Source organism: Salmo trutta, chromosome 10, assembly GCF_901001165.1.
Source record: "Salmo trutta chromosome 10, fSalTru1.1, whole genome shotgun sequence".
Lineage (NCBI taxonomy): Eukaryota > Metazoa > Chordata > Actinopteri > Salmoniformes > Salmonidae > Salmo > Salmo trutta.
This window is the reverse complement of record NC_042966.1, coordinates 24,104,024-24,113,543: the sequence shown is the minus strand read 5'-3', so window position 1 is coordinate 24,113,543 and position 9,520 is coordinate 24,104,024. Positions and strand designations below refer to the sequence as shown.

At 40.2% G+C, this 9,520-nt stretch overlaps 1 long non-coding RNA gene across 2 annotated transcripts; it reads left to right on the top strand.

The window, feature by feature from the left end:
* Window positions 1-2,437: 2,437 nt before the first annotated feature.
* LOC115201432 (uncharacterized) lies at window positions 2,438-9,072 on the top strand. 2 transcript variants are annotated; one of them, XR_003879742.1, is made up of 3 exons: window positions 2,438-2,540; window positions 7,845-8,114; window positions 8,686-9,072. It is a non-coding gene; the product is annotated as an uncharacterized LOC115201432 (long non-coding RNA). The 2 variants fall into 2 exon arrangements; XR_003879743.1 differs by having other exon boundaries at window positions 2,443-2,540; window positions 7,801-8,114.
* The last annotated feature ends 448 nt before the right edge of the window (window positions 9,073-9,520 follow it).

Sequence of the window (9,520 nt, the reverse complement as noted above, 5' to 3'; positions counted from 1 at the left end):
AAAGTGTTTAAAAAAACGAAATATATTTGGGATTTGAGATTCTTCAAGGTAGCCATCCTTTGCCTTGATGACAGCTTTGCACACTCTTGGCATTCTCTCAACCAGCGTCATGAGGTAGTCAGCTTGAATGCATTTCAATTAACAGGTGTGCCTTGTTAAAAGTAAATTTGTGTAATTTCTTTCCTTCTTAATGCATTTGAGCCAATCAGATGTGTTGTTACAAGGTAGGGTTGGTATATAGAAGATAGCCCATTTTAGTTTAACACTTATTTGGTTACTACATGATTACATATCTGCTATTTCATAGTTTTTATGTCTTCAATATTATAATACAATGTAGAAAATAGTTAAAATAAAGAAAAACACTGGAATGAGTAGGTGTGTCAAACTTTTGACTGGTACTGTATATACACTGCATTTCAAAAGTATTCAGACCCTATGACTTCTTCCACATTTTGTTACGTTACAGCCTTATTCTAAAATAACCTCATCAATCTACACACAATACCGCATAATGACAAAGCGAAAACAGGTTTTTAGATTTTTTTGCAAATTTATTAAGTTAAAAGAAAACAGAAATACCTTCTTTACATAAGTATTCAGACCCTTTGCTATGAGATTTGAAGTTGAGCTCAGGTGCATCCTGTTGCCATTGATCATCCTTGAGATGTTTGTACAGCTTGATTGGAGTCTACCTGTTGTAAATTCAATTTATTGGACATGATTAGAAAAGGCACACACCTGTCTATATAAGGTTAACAGTGCATGTCAGAGCAAAAACCAAGCCATGAGGTCGAAGGAATTGTCCGTAGAGCTCTGAGACAGGATTGTGTCGAGGCACAGATCTGGGGAAGGGTACCAAAAAATGCCCGCAGCATTTAAAATCCCCAAGAACACAGTGGCCTCCATCATTCTTAAATGTAAGAAGTTTGGAACCACCAATACTCTTCCTAGAGCTGTCCGCCCGGCCAAACTGAGCAATCGGGGAAGAAGGGCCTTGGTCAGGGAGGTGACCAAGAACCCAAATGTCACTCTGACAGAACTCCTCTTCTTCCAGAAGGACAACCATCTCTGGAGCACTCCACCAATCTGACATTTATTGTAGAGTGGCCAGACGGATGCCACTCCTCAGTAAACCTCTGACTGGGGCTGAGGTTTACCTTTCAACAGTATAACGACCCTAAGTACACAGCCAAGATAACGCAGGAGTGGCTTTGGGACAAGTCTCTGAATGTCCTTGAGCGGCCCAACCAGAGCCCGAACTTGAACCTGATCAAACATCTCTGGAGAGCCCTAAAAATAGCTGTGCAGTGACACTCCACATCCAACCGACAGAGCTGAGAGGATCTGCAGAGAAGAACGGGAGAATCCCCAATACAGGTGTGCCAAGCTTACCTTAGAAGAATTGAGGCTGTAATCGCTGCTGCCAAAGGTGCTTCAACAAAGTACTGTGTAAAGGGTCTGAATACTTATGTAAATGTGATATTTCATTTTTAATTTTTTGTAAAAATGTCTAAAAACCTGTTTTTGCTTTGTCATTATGGGGTATTGTGTGTAGATTGATGAGGTAAAAACGATTTAATCAATTTTAGAATAAGGCTGTAACGTAACAAAATGTGGAAAAATTCAAAGGGCCTGAATACTTTCCGAATGCACTGTATATATATTTCTTTCTTTCTTTCTTTATTTTTGCTAAACAGGTGGGGCTCAAAACTGCCCCACCTGCCCCACCTGCCCTAAATGACAGGTCGCCTTTGTCTGTATGCTTTCTTCTAATTGGCTCACTTGAAAAATGGATGTCAATCTCTATGACTTCCCTGGTAACCATCTTCTTAATAAGAGTAACAGAGCTGATAAGTTGACATTGCATTTACTAACTTTGTCAGAATAAACTATAGGGTTTCATAGTTTTGTTTTAATTGTTTCAATAAAGTGCTCTCTTTGATTAATCATTGTTTGTCTTGTAATGGAATATGATGTATAATTGAATGATCATGATGTAATTGTTTCATTGGATTTGATTATCTTTTGCGGAGTCTGCTCTGATTAAATGTCCTTCTGGAACTGTTTTGTCAAGATGGTACGAAGGAGAAAAACATGTGATTTTATAAACAGACGACGTAATTGTGCTCCAGTAAAATGTATTCATTTGCAATGAGTATGCATAAGACAATAGGCCTACTTTCATTTGTGACTTCTTCATTGTGTCAAAAAGAACCAGAAAAAAATATGAATGATGACAAACTCAGACTCATTTTAACACCAAAACATGCTGTGACCCTGGATTGTTCTATGCAGTATTTTCTGTTCAGTAGTGTTCAGTCAACGCAAGAGCAAAATAATAAAGATAGTTCTGATGCAAATGGTGTCAGGCGGTAACATTTAGTCAAACAGGTAAAACCCGATCACACAACTGTCTTGTGAATGTGAGTCAGACACACACACACACTGCTGTTACTCTCCAGTTTCCTTATACACTCTCCAAGCTCCAACAAGGATAGAACACACTGAAGAGAGAAGAGGATTTCAAAACCAAGAAGGTAAGAACATTACACCTTTTTCTCTCTTCTGTCCCTTCTCTCTCTCTTCCTTTCACCCATGTCTCATATACTACTGTAATTGAGGACCATAATGGAATTTCTTTGTTTATGATTAAAAACCAATGAGATTTAAAGAGGGAGGGAGGAGACGGAGAGGTACACTCCAAATGCCAGTGTCCCTCGCCAGATGCAAGCCATCGTATTTACTGTCATTGATAAGAATTGCAGAGCTCTAAGCGATGGTGATACGATGTTACTCTAGCATCAAGTTTGTCACTTTGTTTTTTTTCAATTGCTAACAAGCATAGGTCAATACTGAAGCCACTTTTTCAAAACTCTTCACAGTCTGCATTACCAACATGCATCTTGGCCAAACAGTTAATCTCACCTCCAAAACTCATTCAAACCACCAAAACATCTCATACATGTCTCAAAATAATCTCGGTCGACCACAACACTGGCAACAATTCTCCCTCAGAAAGCAGACATTGTCACTCATAACACACTGACCTAAAAAACACTAACAACAGGGAGCATTACATAAATGATGAACTTTTCTCTTTGAAGTTTGAACGATTTTTCACATAAAATCAGTATTTCATTATAGAATAAGAATAACACCTTTTCACTTTCTTGACTGTACTAAAGTATATGTAACAAGAATGAACCAGAAATGCGGCAATTTGCTTCAAAAGCCTTTATTATCTCTATATCTTTGCATATAGTAATTTACTTGTGAAAAATAAAAAGTTCACACAAAAAACAAATTCCTGAAATTCCAGGGCTGCAATAATAATAATAAAAAACATATATTGTATAATCACTCATACTGTACAGTACTGTGAGGGTTCTAGTTCTCCCTTTCTCTTGCATTTGGCCACAAGTTCTCATCAACATCACATCTTACGTCTTCTCTGGCGATGCATCTTGAAAAGTATCTTGTGGAATGTCTAATCCAACCCTGACAGTCTTCAGGAGAAGTGTCTCCACACCCCACATTCATGGTATCCAGTAAAGACATCTGGTCATGTGGATGGTGGTCATAAACCTTCCACCTCCACGCAAAGGAAAAAATATTCTAAGGGGTTTAGGAAGGGGGAGTATGGAGGCAGGAATAGTACTGACATCCTGGGATGTGCAGCAAACCAGTCTGTGACTGCAGCAGAGTGGTGGAATCCCACATTATCCCACACAACAACGAAGGTAGGGGAGTTTATTGCCCCTCTCTCCTCTGCTGGCACAAGTCGATTATGTAGGTCATCCAGAAAAGAAATGAGCTTCTGTATTGTAGGGGCCAATGAGTGGTTTGTGTAACAGCAAACCATCGTTGGACAGTGCTGCACCCATTGTGATGTTAGCTCCTCTCTGGCCTGGGATATCCACGGATGCCCTCTATCTAATCACATTTCTTCCCCGCGGTGTGTTTGTGCTAGGTTGAATCCAGCTTCATCCACAAAGATGAATGTATGTGCAGTTTGCCTGGCTTCCATCTCCATTACTTTCTAAAATACAGTAAATCCACAGTTTTACAGCACTTACATTATGCATAGCTGTGTATGCACCCTGTTTTTTATTTCACCTTTATTTAACCAGGTAGGCCATTTGAGAACCAGTTCTCATTTACAACTGCGACCTGGTCAAGATAAAGCAAAGCAGTGCGACCAAAAAAAACACAGAGTTACACATGGGATAAACAAACGTACAGTCAGTAACACAATATAAAAATCTATATACAGTGTGTGCAAATGAGGTAAGATTAGGGATGTAAGGCAATAAATAGGCCATAGAGGTGAAAATACAATTTAGCATTAACACTGCAGTGATAGATGTGCAGATGATGATGTGCAGATGATGTGCGAGTAGAGATACTGGGGTGCAAAAGAGCAAAAAAATAAAATAAAAATTACAATATGGGGATGAGGTAGTTGGGTGGGCTATTTACAGATGGGTTGTGTACAGGTACAGTGATCAGTAAGCTGCTCTGACAGCTGATGCTTTAAGCTAGAGAGGGAGATATAAGTTTCCAGCTTCAGTGATTTTTGCAATTAGTTCCAGTCATTGGCAGCAGAGAACTGGAAGGAAAGGCGGCCAAAGGAGGTGTTGGCTTTGCAGATGATCAGTGAAATATACCTGCTGGAGCGCATGCTAATGGGTGGGTGTTGCTATGGTGACCAGTGAGCTAAGATAAGGTGGGGCTTTACCTAGCAAAGACTTAGATGACCTGGAGCCAGTGGGTTTGGCGACGAATATGTAGCGAGGGCCAGCCAATGAGAGCATACAGGTCGCAGCGGTGGGTGGTATAAGGGGCTTTGGTGACAAAACGGATGGCACTGTGATAGACTACATCCAATTTACTGAGTAGAATGTTGGAGGCTATTTTGTAAATGACATCCCCGAAGTCAAGGATCGGTAGGATAGTCAGTTATATGAGGGTATGTTTGGCAGCATGAGTGAAGGACGCTTTGTTGTGAAATAGGAAGCCGAATCCAGATTTAATTTTGGATTGGAGATGCTTAATATGAGTCTGGAAGGAGAGTTTACAGTCTAACCAGACAAATAGGTATTTGTAGTTGTCCACATATTCTAAGTCAGAACCGTCCAGAGTAGTGATGCTAGTCGGGCAGGCAGCAATCGGTTGAAGAGCATGCATTTAGTTTTACTAGCATTTAAAAGCAGTTGGAGGCCATGGAAGGAGTGTTTTTATGGCATTGAAGCTCATTTGGAGATTAGTTAACACAGTGTCCAAAGAAGGGCCAGATGTATACAGAATGGTGTTGTCTGCGTAGAGGTTGATCAGAGAATCACCAGCAGTAAGAGCGACATCATTGATGTATACAGAGAAGAGAGTCGACCCGAGAATTGAACCCTGTGGCACCCCAAAAGAGACTGCCAGAGGTGCGGACAACCGGCCCTCCGATTTGACACACAAACCCTATCTGAGAAGTAGTTGGTGAACCAGGCGAGGCAGTCATTTGAGAAACCAAGGCTGTTGAGTCTGCCGATAAGATTGCGGTGATTGACGGAGTCAAAAGCCTTGGCCAGGTCGATGAAGACGGCAACACAGTACTGTCTTTTATCGATGGCGATTACGATATCGTTTAGGACCTTGAGAGTGGCTGAGGTACACCCGTGACCAGCTCGGAAACAGAGAAGGTACGGTGGGATTTGAAATGGTCGGTGATCTGTCAACTTGGCTTTCGAAGATTTTAGAAAGGTAGGGCAGGATGAATATAGGTCTTTAAGAGTTTGGGTCTAGTGTCTGATGACCGTGGCAGCTTTCCAATCTTTGGGGATCTCAGACGATACGAAAGAGAGGTTGAACAGGCTAGTATTAGGGGTTATTTGGTCACAATCCCTGGTTTGGTTATTGAACAGACATCTGACCTGGACATATTGATACTGGAGTTCTTTCACACGTTCACCGTTTCTCTCAAAGAGTACACTGTACAACTGCTTCATCCTTATTTTATGTTTCTCTAGGACTCTGGCAATTGTCGTTGTGCTGACCGTATTCACATTCCCAGAAGTGATGTCTGCCAGCACTCTGTCCCGAATTTCCCGCAGTTTTATTGCATTATTGCCAATTATCATGTCATCAATGGCAATTTCCTGCATATCTGATAATATTCTGCCTCTCCCTCCTGTGGGAGGCAACCTTTGGATCCTACTGAAAAACACAAAACAATCAATATATTTCAAAATGTCAGTACATGTAAAAATGTGAACATGCTGTATTTTACTGTAATATGTAATTCAATTATCATTGAAGGATGCACATCTCACCTGTTGTTTTGACGGAAAATTTGTACTATTGATGCAACTGTTGAACGCTGCAGATTTGGTTGCACCCTTAAACCGGCCTCTCTCAAAGAGAGACCATGGTTTACAACATGGTCAATAATTGTGGCCCTTATCTCATCAGAGACCACCGCTCTTGGTCTTCCTCTCCTTTGTCCTCCACGCATTCTCCCTCTCCCTGACACTCTTCTTTCCCCAGCAACCTGTCTTCCTTGATCCATGTTTCCAAACTAAATCATTCCGAAGACGTCCTCTATCGTCTGTTTGGTAACGAGACTAAAAACAGGACACTTGGGTAGGCTTTCAGCTGAAATTGCAATCAGCTGTGTTAGGAATGATTAATTATTCTGCTGGATTTTCTATATGTTTCAATCTGGTTACTGCAGAAATGCATGACATTTTCTATCATTCTGTATTGAATGTGTTTTTAACCATTTTGGAAACAGTGTGTTAGCATTTGAAAATGTGCTGCAAATATATCCTTTTTCAGGTGGTGGACAATGAATGAGAAAAGAGTTCGGAGAACGTGGTCATTGAATGCATTTTGTGTGAAAGCAATGAAAAATTGTTCACAGTTTGGTCCACATACACTTCTGTTTCGTTGACTGTGTGAAGAGTTTTGACAATGTGACTTCAGTTTTGACCAATGCATGTTAGCAATTAAAAAAAACTGTAATGTCTGATAAAACCAGCGGAAAGGAATTGCTTCCAATAGTTAAAACAAGGAGGATGTATTCATTACATTTAAGAAGTATTGTCAATCTGTCAAATGGATCTTGAACAATGGGACATAAGAAGATAAGGTGTTGATGGTTGATGGTACTCTTTATTTTGGAGTTTCAGTGTGAGAGTTTTTTGGATCTTTGGATTAACATATTTATAGGTAACACATTACCTTAGACCCCCTATATGCATTCCTAAAGACTTGATATATGGGACGAAATTATGTATTGTGTTAGGTGTATACGTTGTAATCATCTCTGTGCGAAACCCTCCCAGTTAAAAATTGTTGTTGTTGTTCTTCAGTGTGTTCTGTTGTCGTCACCTCCACATCCTGCTCCTCCTGTCTCATACCCTGAGGCATAGTAACTTAAACAAAGAAATGCCAGCACTCACAAGAATTCCTTCCAATGACATAATAGTTGCACATCTGGTTTAGTGACTTAGTCAGGAATGTCACTGGTGTATTAAGTATGCAAATCAACGGTGTGAGGGAACATGGTTGCAAAACAGTCAACTGGATGCAACGACCAGAAGTTGAGTCATACTGTATAAAACAATGTATTTAGCTGCTCATTGTAAACTCATAAAAACACATATGGCAGTGTTATGACGTGGCTCCTGTGGTCTTTTTAGACAAGGCTCTCATTTGTTCACCAGTATGACAATGATCATTTAAGTCACCTACTGTATATAACACAATGTCATACCCAGTAACGCTTGGAAGTCTTTCTCTTTTCAGAGAGTACGGGTAGGTCACATTCTTTCTTTTTGCTCATCCTTCAGTGAGCCTCTGCATTCTGTTCATCATGGGAAAAGGAGCCAGTGACTTTGATTGGCAAGAGAAGCACCCAGACACCACACAGTCCCAACCAGAGAAGAGACAACCCAACACAGACTCAGACAAACACCACTCAGGCTCTGACTCAGGAGAGAACGGCTGTAAGAAGTGCTGCATCAGGACCAGGAACTGTATCATGAGTCCTGAGTGTGGCCGTGCACTACACATCTCCCAGGTCATCGCAATGTGTGGCATGTGCATTCGCATGTGGACATGTAAGTTCTTTTCCATTAGTGTTCTGTATTTTGTTATGTTCTATGTTTTGTGTGAACCCCAGGAAGAATAGGTGCTGCTTTTTCAAGTGCTAATGGGGAACCTAAGAAAAATAAAAAGAAGTTGAATTAAATTAGGTTCGTCTTTATTTTGTCAGGATAGCCAACTCAGTAACAATTGTAAATGCATAATGTGTAGAACTGTCCCTCTATTTCCCCTTCTATCCATGGTATGTTTTCCACCTTGAAACGAAGAAAGGAACAATTTATTGGGTACATGCTGTGATTTATATCCGAAAAAAAGCTTGACAGACCTTGACAGACAAGTGAAAATGTGTTTAAATTGTGTTCTTTCTCTGAGATGAAATTCCACCCACATGCTATTATTTATTCCATCTGAACTAAAGACAGAGTACAATGTCATTCCCATCTAATGTAAAGGCAAGCTGTCTACTTTTCACTCGACTCACACCACTTAATGTCCATCACGCCTCTAGTAGCAGTTATAAGAATGTGGATTCATTTTCGTACTTTTCAAAAGGTTGATTTTACATTTGTTTCTTATCTTTTACAGAGTCCAACCATCTTTTCTCAAAGGACAACCATTTGATATATTCGCCTAGACCACAGAGAGAGAAACACATCAATGCTTTGACATACATTAAATAAGAGTATGTAAGCAAAGGAATACATTTCTCCTCTCATGTTTTCCTTGGAATCTCAACCACCACCAACACAAACGATACAGAAGTGAAACAAAATTAACCTTTCATACTCTTCATTGTCCTTGGATATAATTGTGTAAAGTATTGTAAGCTATTGTACATTCACCACTGTGCGGTGTTCTGTAAACTATATATTTCCTATTTTCTCTAAATATTTCTTAGTGTTTGTCATACGGTAGTTTGGATACTATTTGGCTATTCCATTAGGTGATTAAAAAAAACACTTTCAAAAAGTGGAAATGTTTCATTCTTAACTATCACATTGGCAGTGGGAACGCTTCACATTCCACCCCAGATTGAATATATTAAATTAAAATCAAAGTAATGTAGGAGGGAACTTTACCAGCTCTTACTCTTAGTGAATGGTGGGAAAGGTACAACTTGACAGTACACCTTTGATTGGAAGGAGAAGAGGCGAGAAGAGGAGAAGAATAGAGAAGAGAATAGAACAAGGAGAAGAGAGGAGAGGAGAGGGAGACAGGAGAGAGGGAGGGGAGAGAAGAGACAGTCGTGGCAGTGAATGTTCCTGGGCTCTACTTTCTGAAGGGATGTTATTAACAGCATTGCATCTAAAGTCAGAGGGGAGATCATAGTGACAGATTTAACCAAATCCCCTGACAGACTGGACAGGAGGGGGAGACACAAAACCTACCAAGCTAGTGTTCCCCAGACAGATGTGAAAAG